The 14,511-nt window shown below is 38.6% G+C and overlaps 1 protein-coding gene across 1 annotated transcript in view; it reads right to left on the bottom strand.

Moving 5' to 3' along the window:
- The window catches only part of LOC119650958 (homeotic protein antennapedia), a 366,183-nt gene extending 352,007 nt beyond the window's left edge, over nt 1–14,176 (bottom strand). Inside the window, exon 1 of the mRNA XM_038054201.1 lies at nt 13,239–14,176. The gene's annotated coding sequence lies outside the window, so the exon portion shown is untranslated. The remainder of the gene's footprint in view (nt 1–13,238) is intronic.
- Nucleotides 14,177–14,511: the final 335 nt, after the last annotated feature.

The raw sequence follows: 14,511 nt of genomic DNA, 5'->3' as shown, positions 1-14,511 counted from the left end.
ACCCACACTTTACATCAAAACCAAAATTTTGGATACGTCGAAATATACGATTTTGTTAAAAATATATGGAATTTTATCATGTTTTTTCCTTACGAATCAATGACCAGGAGAATATTGAAATGCATAGCACATGAAACTTGACATGCCGATCTTCATTTTTCTTTTCATGCTCGAAAAACAAAAGGGGGGCCACATTTAGACCTTCTCCTCTAACTATAAACAAGAAAAAGTACTTGTTTAACTAACAGAGCGTCGAGACGATTCGATGGTTGGTTCGACGGTTCGACTTGTGTCCCGCTCGATGGTTGTGTCATTCATTTTCGAATGTCAAAATTCAAAACTTGTGTCCCACTTTGTGCTTGTCTCGCTGCGATAGGCTTATTACTTGCAGTACATTACAGTGTAATGATTATGAAACTGAATTCAACGGAAACAAACTGAGGAAAACGAAAAATAACAATAAGAATGAAGAAATTGTTTGGATGCTCCTCTACAAAGGAATGAACAGAACGTAATAATGAGAATCTTTGTTTATTGATTATCCCTCCATCCATATACCTTGCATCTATGAACAATGCTGAATACTTAGGGATGATTTTACAATACAAAGTGCTATGAAAATAGGATCAATCTAATATTTATCAAATGTGATAAAATTCGGAGAAATATCAGCAACTCGTCATGAACCATTACGATCAAATTGTTTAATAAAATTTAAGAAATTCACATATTATAACAATAATTTTGTGAAAGCCCCGGAAAAGATAGTGATCGAGACTTAATACTAGAGAAATCACCAAGCAACGTAAATTTACCTGCAAACAAATATGGAAATTCAATTATAAGACGATGATGGAGTGACACGATGACTTGAAAGGACCAAACCGTATAATCTAACCACAGTTGCAGTATAGGCTTACGAAACTACCTATGGATGGACTACCGCCATGTCATCAATCGGCAACTAGAGTGCGGGGCTAGATAGATACTTTTTTATCTAATTTTTTTTTAAATTAGATTTCGATCAAAAATAAGGGAATTTTACCCTTAAATGATGGCACTAATAATATGAGCCAGTCGAGATAAGTCCGGAATTTTCGCAAAGAGGGATCTCTAGCGATATTTGTGTGTAAACCTGTAGTTAGCCTATCTTATTTTAAAATACTATTATCATCTGTCACTGTAGTGAAACTATTCCTTTTTCCAGTAGAAGAAATCACACATTTCCGGAGAATCGCACTTCAGGAGACGAAATCACACACTGAGGTAGGGAAAAGTTGGTTCCCGAAATACTGCTTGTTCTTCTCGGAGAGCAGAATACAAACTTGAAAAGGGAACTGCTCACGCAAATTATAATAAAAACATATTTTAGGCCAAAATGTGTAGACGTCCTGTCTTTCATCTTTTTTTGACTTTCAAATATTATGCGTAATATGCATTGCAAATGTTATAAATAGTGTAGGAAACTGTGATTATGGTTTCTAAAAGTCAAGATTCTCCCGTTCAGTAAGAAAATGTAAACTCTAGTTCAAGGTAGTCTACTTTCGAATTTCAAAATCTTTTGCTTTGTTAATTTCAAAATCTTTTATTTGTTGTCACTTAATCCCGTTTCCATTTTTCAGAATCTGCATAAATAGTTGCTATTTTCGTTTAGTTTTAATTTGAACGCCAGGCCGAAATGTGGTATTTAAGTATCCCAGGTCATACTAGATTTATATTTTATCATGATCTTTGATGACTTTAGAAAGCTCTTCCTTTCCCGCTGAAGCATTTATACAGAAAAATAATTTGCTAAATAGCTACTTGTATATAAATCCAAAATGATGCCTATTCTTTACGCACCATGTGAAATTGAACCAAGACAATGGTCCATGCTGATGTTATAGTCTTTTCTTTTGATTGCTATAAAACTGCAAAATAGATTCGTTACCGCCATTAAGATAAAGGAACACAAACTACTTATGCTTTTCAAAATCAGAAACAACTTCATTTTCAAAGCTTGGATGAAAAACAGATCCAAGTATTCGACCTATCTGTTCTCTGAATATTTGGATAATATGAAAAACTTAATATGCGTATCATGTTTCGAATCGAATTGCTCCAAATGTTTGTGGTAATTTGAAAAATTGTTACTACAAAGCCTTTAAATATTTATATATTTATTATTATAATTTTTCATAAAGAAAAAAATAAAAATTACAAAGCTAAAAGTCAGCAAATGAAAACATACTTTTTTGGTTGTCGCGAATAGATTGAAACGGCATAAATCAACGCTAGATACTCGTTACGGACATGGCGAGAAATTCAAAAAGTTGAAAATTTTGCCGATCTTTGTTGAATATAAATTTACTTGAAAAACTAGAATGACATCATCATTAGTTAAAAAGTTGTTAGCTGGTTCTTCCGTTCTCTAGGCATATTTTTTCCTCCTTAACCTGGGAAAGATATCGGAAATGTTGGCTCCATGCAATTACACAACTTCAGTGCTCGATATGGATTGGAATATCATCAGAATGAGGAGGACTGGATTATTTATTGTCGGGTCTGACAAAATAATAATAAATAAATTATTTTGTCAGCGTCGTAGATAGTTGGTTTGAAAACAAATCAGTTCAAATCAACCGTCAATATTGAAATGCTAAAACAATTTAGGACTTGCTAATAAAGAATAAAAGATACAGCTTTTCGGGTGTGAAAACAGAAAGTGAAAATTGCCTTATCATTGAATAGGAATATTTTTAGTAATCCCATTTAATCAAAAGAAGAAATCCCAAAAACCGTATTTCAGGAATCAACTTTAACTCAACAACAGTGTGCTCTCTCTCAATGACGAGAACTAAAAAACAGAAGAGAAAACGAAAACAATTGGAAGATTTTCCAACAGAAGAGAAAACGAAAACAATTGGAAGATTTTCCAATGGTCTACCGACATTTTTATTTGGCTAACATGAACCGTATTTCGTGAACCATTCGATCCCTTCCAGCGTAAGCGAAATGTGTTTAATGAAATTAGCGCCTTTTGCCCCCTTTTTGATTTGTTCAACACTAAGAAAAGAAGCTCATGGCTGGCGGAAAAGTGTGTTTGTTAAAATTGAAGTCACATTCTCATGGAAAAGAGAAACAAACGTTTTCTTAATATTAGGGATAGTTAGTCCTCTAGACGATCTATTGCAAAAGCGATACTTTGGATTTCTTTGCAAAAACTCCTAAATGCGGGGCCTAAAGTAATTTTAGCCTCACTCATTTAGTTAGATAAGAAAATGGTTATTTTAAAAAGGACAACTCCGCCATTGACCATTCCTATTCCTTAGTTCAGTCAGCAGTTACTTTAGGAACACCTACCTAAGTTACTTTGCCGGGGTTAGCTTTGTATTTGGATGAAGTTCTAAATGACAGGTTATTTTCATTGACTTAATGGCGATTATAAATGGGAACAACGAAGGTAGTTCCGATTTCGTTAAGGCCGCAGAGAGAAAATCTGAGCCTCAAGTCAAAATTATGCCAAAAAACAGGGAGCAACAATCTGAGACGAAAATTATACAGGCTACTGAAATTTCTATTTCGAGAGAGAGACCTACGGGCCTGCAGAATCCTCCTCTTTCCACGGTCCTCTCCTTGGGCGGCGATGCATGGAAGATGGACGATTGGGATCCAATTCTGGGGATGATGGCAAAAACAGGAACCTAAAAGACCAAGCGCACCTGCCTCAGGGTTTCAATGCGACTGATTCAACTTTGTGTTACCTAGCGCCTCTCCAACTAAAAACAACTAACAAAACAGGCAAATAAACAAAACAGTGAATCCTAGTCATCTCAGTTCTATAGACTACTATAGACAAACGTTTTTGTCCAGACATTCGATTACAAATAGAGTGTTTTTTCGAACCATACAGAATCAGTTAAACGGAGAAAACTCTGCTAGTAGAATTCAAAATGGTCTTCAGGATGACCACAGTTGACAGCGTGTCTGGGTGGCTTGATAATTTAAGGACTAACCTGTCGGAACCGAAGATCACGGTTTAATTCTCAATGGTTGCAGAGGGATTAGTTAAGCAGTGAATGAATATCTGAGTTAAATGAGGGCAATCAGCACGGATGAGCGTAATGCTGACCACATTACCCTGAATCAAATACTCAAAACCGCTACAAGGTCTAGATTTAAATTGGATCGCCACACCATTATAGTTGGCAAATTAGTTAAAGTGCCTGCAGTAAATCGGGTGCTACCTTGAAGTTAACTGATGACCTTCCTTGAATATTTGGTGGAGTTTGGAGTTTCTTCGCTTCATGACTACATTCGCTGTGTCAAAATGGTTTTGATATTTCTTATTGGCTATAAATATTCAAACAGCGGATTTACAGTGCATTATGAACACCGCTAATTTCAATGCAACTATGAAAGTTAGTTATGTAGTTTTATGGTATGTATATTACTTTTGACTTGTTAGCACTGATGAAGGGAACAAGTGGTTCCTGAAATATCGGTATTTGCAAGACCAATAATAACACTAGCGACTAGTAAACCAAGTTTTAGTTATTTCAAACACATAAGCGTCCTATTATTTATCCACTTCTGTACACCCTGCTGACACTAGGAAAAGTACCGTTATGTTTTGCTTTACGCTGAAAAGAGCTACCAAATAAGAAGGTAATAGAGCATTTTTGGAGGTTGTGGTTTGTAGCAATATCATACCTTGGTTGAAAGGACGATTTTTATTATGAAAACGTTTGATATATTCAAAACGTTTGACATCATTAAGATCAATTATCAAATGAATAGATTTCAACAGTTCTAAAGGTAAGCGGCTTAAAAAATGTGCGTTTTCTTCAAGTTGTAGTAAACTCGTTTAATTGACATAATGGGCGGAAAAGTTGATATTCCAGCAGCCAAAAAAAGGAGCCGTTCTTGCTCTCATTTGTGGTGAACGACATAATTATCGAGGAATTGTCCAATTACAAGGGGTAAGTGTGAGTACAGTTTCTAGATATGCTAAAAATGTTCAGTGGGGAAAGAGCGACCAACCAGTCTACGATCGAACTGTAAGGGCAAACCCAAAATCTAGCAGGGAATAGACCGGATTACAATTGAAACATTTTTGGAGAACCGCAAAGCAACTTTCAAGAAAGTCAATTTTGAGACTGGTGGCGTCTTTTTGTCTTTTCGAACATTGAAGCGTCGATTTGGTGGAACTGGTCTAAAATCATATCGTCAAACCAAAAAGGCGTAAATCCATACGAGATGATGAAAACGATCCGTTTCAGTTTCGCAAAGCAGTACAAAACATTCACTCCAGCTGACTGAGATAAAATAGAACATGAATGAAAAGTGATTTCAAAGTATTTGCTATTGCAAAAAGTAGCCCCGGATAATTTTGGTTTTTCAGCTCCTGTTTCGTGGTGAATTCACTTTGAAAACATTGACCGACCAGTTTGTGTCCATTCGACGACGATAAGGAGTAAGTACTGCCCTTTCTACGTTCAAATAAATGTTAAATACCCTCATTCAGTGATGGTTTGGGGAGTGGTATGAACAAAAGTCCTGGACACTTTGTGTAAGGCACCAAAAACCAGCAACAATATTTAAAAGTCTTAAACGATAGTCTTCTGTCATTTAAATAACGAATGGATGCAAATGGTGATTCTGCAATCTTTATGCAAGGCCTGTCATTCAGCCAAATCTGTCAAGGGACTTTTTCTGAGTGAAATTACGCGGTATTTCTAGCCATTAAATCATTTGAATAATAAAAACTTGCTTTTTCTACTCGCTAGCGTTATTTATTGGTCTTGCAAATTCCGATACTTCGGGAACCACTTGTTCCCTTCATCAGTGCTAGCAAGTTTTTATTATTTCAAAAAAGGGACTTTTGTCCAGTCAAAGCATCGCCGCTCTTCCTTGGTCACCCAAGTCTCCAGGTATCAACCCAACTGAAAATGGTTGGAATGTTTTAAAACCAAAGGTTTATGAGAGGCAAAACCCTAAGAAGAAAGTTTTAAAACAAAATATTCGCAAAGTTTGCCTGGACAACCCACTTATCTCGTAATGCACTGAATCTTGTGTTCAGAGAATGCCGCGCAGAATTAAAAGCATAATTTTGAACTAAGGTGGGCGGAAAAAATATTAATAACTTCTAGATAAAAATAAATGCACATAAAAATACACCGAAATTTTTGGGAAAGCAAAAAGTTAAAGGAAGACTATTGTCAAACAAGAATTTGAACGAACGATGGGAATACAGCGGCTTGTTTTTTATGTAGAATATTCTCTTATTGCAACGATAACTAGAGTTAGCGAAGAATTGTTGGAAGGGTTCAGGATCATTCTTCAGGTTATTTCTAGTAGATTTACCGAGACTGTCCCGTTCTGTAGCTGGATCTTGTCAAACCAACGTCTAGCGTATTAAGCCACCATTGATTTAATCGGCAGTTTGGTCATCTCCCATCAAGTTGGATGCTCAGACCAAACTTAGCGGGCTAATCCAGCAAAAGTACTGAAGGAATGTCAGCCGAAAAAGTACAGTGGAAGGCTAGTTCCATATCCTCTTTTATTCATGGAACCCATAAACATATTTCAATTTTGACAATTAATTTTGGTTGTGTTTTTTTTTGGATTCGACTCAAAAGGATGAATTTTTAGATTTACTCATAATATGAAAGCTTACCTCGCTTGGTTTGTTCGTTTTTACCCTTGTGCGCTAGTTCGAAAACTTAAGTAGGAGTTAATTAAGGTAACTTAGGCAATTTCCTTTATATTTAGAATTCTCTGGCTGTTCGTTGTTGAAAAAGTTTTAAATCAAAGTCTAATTTCGTGTGGTATTGTGTCGCATCCCTCTCAGGTTTTTTGGGTGACCTCTGTCAGTTGACAAGCCATGTCAATTTGGCGGCATTTGGAATAAGCATCGTGAAGCATGAAGAAGCTGGTCAACTCCGTCTTGATCGGCATAAAAGTAGGTTACAATACCATGCAAGACAATCAGCAGAAGTGGATTTGACAGTCAGTACCAACAAAAAGAAAGGTATAGAAATGAGATGCAACGGTTCGATAGAGTTCACAACTAGCTCGAATCGTATCATAGGTGTCAATGTACATCTAAGTAATGCCATTTCAATCAACAGTGGAGTATTGAAAAATGTTCGTACCCAAATATCGTGTATCTTTTTAAAGCTAAGAACCATCTGGCAGGTGAGTCGGAATGTTCAACGGGCATCTTTTATGGAGCTCTTAGTTGGTGTTGCTGACGTTTCATCGCAGATATGTGAGTGAGAATAGAGAAATAAATAAACCAATACCTTTTTTTTCTTTTCGATAATGTACGAAGGGATTAACAATTTTTATAAAAAAAAAGAGAACAGTCAGTAATCTTTATTAGTTTGTGTGTTTTTAACGCAATTACCGTTGATTTTGATATATTTCTTAAGTCTTTAAATCCATCTTTCGAAATCTTCTTTTGAATCTTTTAAATTTCGATTTTGACTGCCATGTGATGTTAAAATTTTGTGGTGGTGGTCAAGTCAATTTCCTATGCCGTCACGGTCGCTATGTGGTGTACAAGTGTATGATGGTCACGGTGTACCCAACTCCTAGCGACGGAAGGGCTGGGAAGCCTAGGCGAAGCTCTAAGGAAGATTTGATCAGAGCAGCGTAGATCGCTTAACTCCTGACTTAGACCAAAGGGAGCAGCAATTGCTTAGCTCCACTGGAAAGGACGTTAGGAAGAAATTTGGTCTTAGCAGCGAAAAAGGCTTAATTCCAGACGCAAACCAAAGGGAGCAGCAATAGCTTAATGCAACACTAATGAAAGACCTGTGACGAGTTCAGCTTCAGAACTGACTGTGTTTATAATCATTTCGTTAGAACTTAAGGTTCTTTCTCTCAAATTTTTATTTGTTTTTGAAAATAACACGGAAACACACGTTGTTAGATTAACGAATTTTTTCGATGCCTGAGAACGCAATCAAATTATTTGTTTTGCCAGTAGTGTGAGCTGGCACATGCTATTGTGTAGAAAGTAACGTCAAAGTTCCTTTTTTGGTCTGACAGCCAAAAAATGAACTTTGATGCTACTTTGCAATCAAATTTTTGAAAACTTGTATCCAACTTCGCTGTTACTATTTGACCAGTTTCCAGAAGAATGGCAGTTATGATTTTGACCCTGTCTAAATAAATTGACATCATCACTTTTGTTGCCCTGACGGGCGAACCGGCTCCTTTTGCGCTTCACACCATGAACTGCTGTTTGGTTTTCGGATCTTACTTTTAGAACCAAGCTTTGTCACCGATAAAGACTTTGTCGAAAATGCTAGAACTACCGTTTTTAAATTTTGCAAAGAAATGTTCAGCGAAATTAACGCCTGTTTCCTTTTAAGCGTCATTTAAAACGTGAGGAGCCCATCGAGAAAACTTTGTTGTGTATCCCAGATGACAATTAAATTGATTCAAACCCAGTTCTTTAGCAATCATTTCCTGGGCCAAACTGGGGTCTTGGTCTATTTTAGTTTTCACTAGAGCCACATTACTATCATCATTCGAAGATTTTGGGTGACTTTCAAGTGGTTCATCTTTCAAAGAAAAATATCGTGTCTGGAATTTTCCAAACGTTCCAATTTTCAGTGATGGCCCATTGGCCCCACGTGCATTTTGGCATTCAATAAAAATTTGCATTGGGTTCAGTTGATGTCAAAAACCAAAGAGAATAACGCCCTGGATTTCCTGCTGTGATATTAGCGGAATTTGTGCAAGCATAGCATCATCAAATGTGTGTTTTCTGGTCTGTAATTCCACCGATCTTTTTGAAATTTCACATATCATAAAACTATGACAAACAAGTTACAATTTATGAAATTGTCCTATCTAAAAATTAAAGTGTCAATTTGCCGAATTTTTGTTAGTATTTACTTTTATTATAAGGCCTACAAATAAGTTCTGTCGGTTTTCACAATAGATGGCATAGCTTGTTTTTTATTCCATTGATCCACATTTCCAAACATTCATAGGAAAGCTACTGTCAATAGGCACAAACGTCAGTATAAATTATTTAATTGAAGTGTAAACAACAATACTTTTTTCATCAACGAAAATGGCCAATTTTGTACCAAATAATGTGTTTTGCGGGGAGTTCTACTTCATTATTTCAATATGAAGAAAAAAACAACCGAAAGTCATCGCATTTTCGTGGAAGTTTATGGTGACCATGCTCTATCTGAGCGAACGTGTCAGAGGTGGTTTGGACGGTTTAAAAGTGGCAATTTTGACTTGGAAGACGAAGAGCGCGCCAGACGGCCAACAATTTTTGAAGATGAAGAATTAGAGGCATTGCACGACCAAGATCCATCGCAAACGCAAGAAGAACTTGGAAAAACACTTGGAGTCACTCAGCAAGCCATTTTCCACCGTTTAAAAGCAATGGGAATGATCTGAAAGGTCGGAAATTGGGTTCCGTATGAACTGAAGCCAAGAGACGTCGAACGCCGTTTTTTCACATGCGAACAACTGCTCCAACGACAAGAAAGGAAGGGTTTTCTGCATCGAATAGTTACTGGCGATGAAAAGTGGATCCATTACGATAATCCCAAGCGTCGGGCGGATATCCCGGCCATGCCTCATCATCGACGGCCAAAGCGAATATTCATGGTGAGAAGATCATCCTGTGTATATGGTGGGACCAGCTGGGTGTGGTATACTATGAGCTGCTAAAACCGAACGAAACGATCACGGACAAACTCTACCGACGTCAAATGATGCGTTTGAACCGCGAACTCAAGAAAAAACGGCCGCAATACCAGCAAAGGCATGACAAAGTTATTTTGCAACATGACAATGCTCGTCCACATGTTGCACAGCCCGTTAAAAGATATCTAGAAACGTTGAAATGGGAAGTCCTACCCCAGACATTGCTCCTTCTGATTACTATTTGTTCCGATCGATGCAGCATGGCCTTGCTGACCAGCACTTCTCCAATTACGACGAACTCAAAAAATGGCTCGATGAGTGGATAGCGGCCAATTTTTGGCGCGATAGTATCTATGAATTGCCTGAAAGATGGAAGAAAGTTGTGGCTAGCGATGGGCAATACTTTGAACAATGAATGTATAACCAATTTTTCACAATAAAGCTTCAAATTTAAAAAAAAAAACCGACAGAACTTATTGGTAGGCCTTATATATATACCGACATTTCGGAAACCGCTTACCGCTTTTCTCAATGCTGGACGTCTGATAACAATTTCACTTTTTTTACTTTTTTTTTCTTTTCTTTTCATTCTTCTATTCTGTTCTAGGAATAAGAAGGAAAAATTGTTACCAGAAGTCCAGGACTGAGAAATGAGGCAAGTGGTTCCCGAAATATCGGTATTATCCAATAAAAACAGATACATTAGTGAAAAGAAAAGATGGTTTTGCCTCATTTCTATCTCGTTTTATTAGATCGATTGAAATATCAAAAATAGGCATTTCTGGAGTATTCTAGAGTACAGCGTGGCCAAAACAAAATGACGAATCAAAAGAGGGATGAAAACTTTTACGGTTTCGTACTAGGGCAGAGACAACTCATCAGACGCTGCCTCACCTCTTCCCTGGGAATAGCGTGACCGAGCGGCTCGCAGGTGTTATATGCTCCCTTTTATAAGTGTCAGAACACGACAAGGGTGCTCCTAGGGCAGAGGTAAGGCAACGTCTGATGCCCTGGTGCGACACCCTAGCCGTTTTCGTCCCTCTTTTGATTTTTGAACTTTGGGTGTTAAACCCAAAAAATAAGAGTCCGTGGGAGTAAGTTGCTCTCCATTTGGTCCAGTACGACATCAAGTGGATGCGGACTTAGGACTCCTCAATCCTTAAACAAAACAAGAAAGCGACGAAACACCGATGATAAAATCAGGAAAATCAAGTATGATCAAGTGGTAACAATATTGGAGAGAGGGTGGATCTCGACAAATCCTTGTGGATTGAAAATGAGGAAAACTATGTGCAGAATGCTGTGGATTTGTTCGCCCGAAAAAGGAGAAAAGTCATTCAGGAGCTGATAAAATTGAGAAGTTTCAACCGCTAGAACTTAGATTTTAGTCACTAGATAGCCTCTACAAAGAGCCTTGTTTAATCTAAAATTTGGAAATGGTTGGGCAGATCTTTTTAGCATGCGTATTATCTGTAATCATATGATGGGGTTGGTGTGCGGGTGGAAGTGGACCCTTTAATCCAAGGGAATTTTCTCGTTAGGGTTGGACTTCAGACTATTCTGGTCGTTGCATTTTTATGTTGCTGCTGCAGTTTGATTATCTATGCAGCATCGGTTGTTATTATATGGAATCTTGGACTTGGGTGTAGTTAATGATGATAAGCAAATCAAAAGAGCCTTTTTGAATTGAATTGCTCTTTTATTGGTTAGCATATTTTAGGTTAAGACCTACATGCCATACCAGATAATCGGGATCATTACAAAGAATTCTAGGCATGATGCAGAGCCACTCCTTTGGTCAATCTTAATCCAAAAACTGTCTAAGAAGTAAAAAAGATGGATTTATTGCTTGCTTATCGGTAAATACGAGGGTAGTTCAATAAGTCCTTAGAATGACCAACGGATGGCGCGCGAATCGCCCTAAATCATCTGTTTTTGGTCAGCGCCACCCCCGACTAGATATATAGTGCAGTCACAGTCCACATCTGAAAATGAATTAAAAATGAATTAAACTCAGTTCATGGCACATCTGCCCCCGCCTTAGCAACGGTTTATAATTGGGTAAATGAATTTAAGCGTGGTCGTAAATCGACAAGTGACGAACCACGTTCAGGAAGGCCCGTAGAAGTGACTACTCCTGAAATCATCAATAAAATCCACGATATGGCGTTGAAGGATAAAATATTAAAAGTGCGTGAGTTAGCTGTGGCCACAGGGATATCAATGGGTACAGTTTTTTCAATTATATGTGAAAAATTAGGCATGAGAAAGCTATCAGCAAGATGGATGCCGCGTTTGCTCTCAGCTGAGAATAAACGAAATAGAGTGGTCACCTCTGAGGCTCTTTTGGCGCGCATAAGTCGAAATCCTGAGGAATTTTTTCGTCGGTTTTCGACTGTGGATGAAACATGGATACACCACTATACTCCTGAGACGAAGGAACAATCAAAACAGTGGATCGGCACGGGTGAACCAGCTGCAAAGAAGGCGAAGACCGTAAAGTCAGCTGGTAAGATTATGGCCACAGTTTTTTGGGATGACCGTGGAATTACCCTTATTGACTACTTGGAAAAGGGTAACACAATTACTGATGAGTATTATGCATCATTATTAGGGCAGCTGAAAGAAGAAATTAAAAAAAAAACGACCACAGTTGGCGAACAAAAATTCTTTTTCCTCACGACAACGCCCGAGTTCACACGTGCTTCGTTTCAATGGCTAAAATTGAAGAATTAAAATTTGAATTGGTCGAACAACCACCGTATTCACCAGATTTAGCCCCCCCAGTGACTTTTTCTTAATTCCAAACTTGAAACAATGGCTCGGTGGACAGAGATTTACGGACAACGAAAACGTCATTGCCTCTGTAAGTGCCTATTTTGAGGAACTTCCGAAGACACATTTTTCTGAAGGATTAAAAAAACTTGAAAAACGATTGACCAAGTGTATAGAGCTCTAAGGATTTTATTCTAAAGACTTATTGAACTACCCTCGTATGTCTGACAATTTAGATTGTTTGCGCCATTCTTAGATGAACTTTTTCGAAAAGCACAGAAGTATTTGAGTTGCCAGAAACTGTGGGGTATATTCCTTGTGTGGTGCTTCTTTGAAATCTTTCGTGTGAAAAATAACTAGGGAAGTGGACGAATTCTTGGAAGTCCAAAAAATATGCTTTGGTTTGCATTTTCCATCTATCGTTACTTTCGGTCACGTTGCTCCCAGGGCAGAGGTGAGGCAGCGTCTGATGAGTTGCCTCTGCCCTGGACGAAACCGTCAGTCAAATTTTTGCTATAATATTTTTGTAAACTTGGATTTAACTCAAAAAAGAGGAATCCGGGAACTACAAAAGAGGGAGTAAGTTGCTCCCCAAGTGGTTCGGTCCGTCACTAAGTGGGTACGGACTTAGGACTCCCAGCATCCTCAACAAAAAATATGCTTTGGCTACCTCAGTTGCCGTTTCAGCTTAGTATCTTTCAGCGTAGATACAGTCTTCATGAAAATTTTAGATACATTTCGCTTATTTACGCATAAATACTTGCGTGGATGAAATAATAAATTGCGTTAGTACTTACAGTTCCTCCATACAGTCGGGTTGCCGCCAATGTACTTCACGTTCGTATTATTGAACAGAAGCGCCATATATTTTCACTAAACGATTGCTATTAGATTTCCCACGAACTGTGATTTCCATTTTAACTAATATCAGGTGAGTGGACAATGCAAATGATAAACAGAAGAACTGACTAAATTAAACTACGAACGCTTGGTGACAACTCAAAACAACAATTCAATGAACAAATCATAGACGTAAAATAATTGTGTAGATTTTAACTAAATCACTTTCGCTTATATTATTACACTTCGGCAGGTTTAGCGCGATATTACGAGACAACACTAAGAGGATTGCAAACGGTTTCGTCAGTGCTCAATTCAAATTGCAAAGGCGCGCGTTAGTTGACAGTTACACTTGGGCAGAATGTCATAGTAGGCCGTTGGCAGGGCGTTTCGATTCGGTTAGAACTCTTACAACTTGGCCACTATTTCCAATTGCAGTTTGAGTGATTGCATTCCACGGACGCAGTGAGTCACGGTCCTTAAGACGCGCACTAGAACGTCAACTGACTGGGAGAACTGGGAAGACAGGTGCGAAGAAGCGTGGCCAGCGTGACTGGCTGGACTATCGGTCAGTGGCTGACGAGCGGCCGCAGCGGGACTGAAGTCGTAATTCAAATTAGAATGTCGTTAGCACGGCCTGCGGAGACGACGAGCAGATCGCCCGACCTTGCCCTTTGTCAAAACAATTCACCACAGCAATAATAATAACGATAATTGCGATAATTGTCCGAGATGGCCAGGCAATTGTGCACTGAGGGTGGCAGAGGCTCGATAACGGCCGATCACTCGATTGCTAACTCGACTCGCCGAACAGACACTTTACGGCCAGCCGACTATGTGATTGCAGCAATGTCGGGAGAACTGTCTTCCAAAAAAAGATGTTGATTTCTTTACGACTTCTATCAAACTAAACCCATAAAGTATTCAATTCGGAGCATATACAAGTGAAAATCTTAAACCCCTTAATCCAGAAATAAAAGAAAAAATCAGAGGCAAGAGCAAGCATGAAGTAGTGACACGGCCCCTGACGAATGCCGTACACACGGCAACACCACATTCAACACACATAAAGTTAGGCTTCGTTTGCCGCCGGCGTCCTGCCCCGCGCGGGGGGCGCGGAGGCCGGGCGAGCCGGAGTGCTCGTATGGGAAGTGTCGGTTGTTAGGGGCGGGGGCTGCGCGGGGAGGGTACAATTGCGAGTGCAGATAAAATACGATCTAAGGCAGTGTG

The sequence above is a fragment of the Hermetia illucens genome, chromosome 3 (genome assembly GCF_905115235.1).
Source record: "Hermetia illucens chromosome 3, iHerIll2.2.curated.20191125, whole genome shotgun sequence".
NCBI lineage: Eukaryota > Metazoa > Arthropoda > Insecta > Diptera > Stratiomyidae > Hermetia > Hermetia illucens.
The sequence above is the reverse complement of the archived record's forward strand: the minus strand, read 5'-3'. Positions and strand labels throughout refer to the sequence as shown.